The sequence below is a fragment of the Hibiscus syriacus genome, unplaced genomic scaffold (assembly GCF_006381635.1).
Source record: "Hibiscus syriacus cultivar Baekdansim isolate YM2019G1 unplaced genomic scaffold, ASM638163v2 tig00110223_pilon, whole genome shotgun sequence".
NCBI lineage: Eukaryota > Viridiplantae > Streptophyta > Magnoliopsida > Malvales > Malvaceae > Hibiscus > Hibiscus syriacus.
The window spans coordinates 8,250-11,564 of record NW_024062636.1 but is presented as its reverse complement, the minus strand read 5'-3'; the positions used below and the strand labels follow the sequence as shown (position 1 = coordinate 11,564).

The 3,315-nt window shown below is 35.1% G+C and overlaps 1 pseudogene; it reads left to right on the top strand.

Moving 5' to 3' along the window:
- The first annotated feature begins 1,971 nt into the window (after positions 1-1,971).
- On the top strand, positions 1,972-2,584 carry LOC120114421 (annotated as a pseudogene).
- Positions 2,585-3,315: the final 731 nt, after the last annotated feature.

Here is a 3,315-nt window from a genome sequence, read left to right as displayed (position 1 = left end):
AATCTTATGGTCGTATTATACGTATTTAGGGGACTCACATACTTTGTAAACTTTTATTTAAATTTCGTTGCTATGATGGATGATTGATTTTGATATTTATCAATATTTTGAAAAAAAATTGGGGTGACCATTTCGATGGTTCTGTGTGGCATCATAATACAAGGATCTTGGGTCGAACTGGATTAAGGTTTTACATCCACTCATCTGAATGGAATGTTGATGATGAAGATACCAATGATATATTAGATTTATTGGCATCATGCTTTGCAACAATACATCTGGAGTAGTTTTTCCTTTCTTCTTCAGCCTCGAGCAATCTTTCTTCCAATGGTTTTTCTCATGACAAAGGCACATTTATGTTTTCTCAATCTGGACTTTGACTTTGATCTCCCTATCCTCTTTGGCTTTAGCTTTTTAAGCAACCTATTGCCACCATGGCCTCTGCTACTTCGTACTTGTTCTGTATCTTGGTTTTCTTCTTGAGCTCATAACTATACAAAGGAACATTTACATCTTTAAGGGTAACTTGATCCTTACCATGAAGTAATGTTGTCTCAAGGTGCTCAAATTCATCTGGAAGAGATGATAACAACATTAGAGCCAAATCTTCATCTTTAAAAGTTTTATACATGCCCAATAAATCTACCACTGGTTCATTGAAGGCAGTGATGTGTTCATTCATACTGGTTTCTGGTTGATAATCAAATCTGAATAATCTTTTCTTCATGTGGATACGATTCTGAGAGCTTTTCTTTAGGAATTTTTCCTCTAATACTTTCCATAGCTTACTTGCAGAAGTCTCGTTCTTGTAGCCATATTTTTGCTCACTGGAAAAACAAGATTGAATCGTGTTGCACGTCAAACTATTAATTATTCCCCATTATTTATCATCCATATATGTGAGTTTTTCTTCCTCAATGGGGATTTCCAAACCTTGTTGGAATAAATCGTCTAACACCTAGCCTTGCGACATATAAAAAATAATTGGATCCATTGAACAACTCCACCGAGAAGTTTACATTTGACATCACCCTCCTCATGGATCTGGATGAAGAGCTTGATGTCTCAAGTGATCTGTATTTTATCATTTCAATGCCAATTGACAATATTCAACAACATGAGCTTGATATTTTTAGCAACGGGACCATCGAGATAACGTCAACCGAAGCTCTGATAACAATTGTAGGGGAAACCAGGTAGTTTTTCACACGAAGGTAATTTCAAAATTGACCTGAAATGTCAAGATCAAAACTATCAAAATTACACAGCAGACAAACCCGTCAAACTATTGAATATTGAAACACAATGGAAAAAACCAATAAAGAACAATAATGGAGAGAATACATCAAATTTACGAGGTTCAACGAAAATATCGTCTACTCCTCGGGCATCACCAACGGATGTTAACTTCACTATCAACAAAATATTACAACAAATGGAATTCCATATAATTCCTAAAATATTACAAAGTGGGAGAATGAAGACAACAAGTGGGAGAGAGATCTTTTTGGGATGATTTGAAGTGAAAGTGCTTAGAAATATTTATAGTTAAGCTTCAAGGACTGAACTTACAAATAACTTAATAGTTTAGGGACCAAATGATAATTTTCCCATGTTCATAAGTTGACAACTTGCTATGCCAACTTGAATAAACTTGCCAATATTTTTGCCTATCATAGCTTGTCAACTCGAACTTTTGATATATTTAATTTGCATCATTCTTTTATCAAGATAATTGTCATCTTATAATCTTTGACGGTTGTAAAATTGAACTTAAATTCATGTTAATTTTAACTATCACTTGGACTTTATCAAGTTGTAGGCTTGTAAAATTAAGCCACACATAACATTCTCTCGGTAATCACTGAACCTCAAAGAACACCCAAATGGCTTCTCCAATTCTTCTTTAACCATTTCCCCGTTTTGACCTCACATTCTCACCCAATTTTCACACTTACCCGTCATCTCCTTCACTCACAGCTCAAACATATCCCACTGAACCCCAGGTCTCCGATTTCCCTCAACAGAGACAACCCCATAACCTTAACCGTCAAAGCCCAGACAATGGACTTCTCCGGTTCATTCTTTGCAGGTGGTATCGTTTCCGACGATGACCCGCTTTCCCAACCCGGCTCTGGCATAAATGCATTGGAAGATAAAGAGGAACCCCAGTGTCCTCCGGGGCTCCGACAGTACAAGACAATGGCGGTTTTGAGACCCGACATGTCTGAAGATGAAAGGCTTTCTCTTACCCAGAAGTATGAGGAGGTAATGTTCAGAAAAACACCTTATGTTTCTGTTCTTATTCTTTAAAAGCGTTTCTTTATTGGGATCCTCTTGCAGCTTCTGGTTGCTGGTGGCGACATGTATATTGAAATGTTTAACAGGGGTAATTCCACTAGCCTACAGCATCAGGAAGAAAAATAAAGCTGGAGAAACCAATATTTACTTGGATGGCATTTACCTTCTCTTTACCTACTTTACAAAACCGGAATCAATGGCAGCTTTCGAGGCGGCCCTCAACAGAGACGATGATGTTATCCGATCATCAGGCTTCAAGGTAATCAAAAGGAAGTATAATTAGATTGGAATATATGTGTCTGTATCTTTAAGATGAATAGGAAGTATAATCAAAATGGCTCTTTCAACTTTTGTAATTTGATATTTGTTGTTCCTTGAATGTTGGAGCTGGACTCGTTTCTGTTAAATTTTTTGGATCATTGATAGTGGGAAGCACATACTTGCAATGGTTTAACTGAGGTGAAATATTTAGCATTGAAGGTCATATTGAGCAAGTTTATTAAGCCTTGTTTACAATTTAATGGGTTGGATGTTTGAGCTGCTTGAACACTTTGTGTTATTTCCAAACTTGAAATCAACAAAAAAAAGAACACGAACTAATCAATCGTCTAACAATTGATTTTATATTTTATAAATAAATCTTTAACTTACAACAAAACATGAAAATTTGTAAAATTAGTATAATAAAAAGGTTTAATTTGAAACAAGTGCCTAAACTATATCGTTTTTCTCAAATAAGTTCCTGAATTTTTTTTCCGATTCATCTAGGTGTCTAACGTTACAAACGTTATCACTTTAGATGTCTAACGTTACAAACGTTACCACTTTAGGTGCCTCAACCATAACGTTCATTAAAAAAAACTCTGTTAAGTGATATGTTACGTTCTGATAATTTTGATAATTTTATTTTTTTTAAAATAAAAAAATTATCATATTTTAAAAAATAACCCTAATTTCTCTTAAATTACATAAAGGCATTAAATCCCTAAAAATCCTAGATCCCTCACACTAATC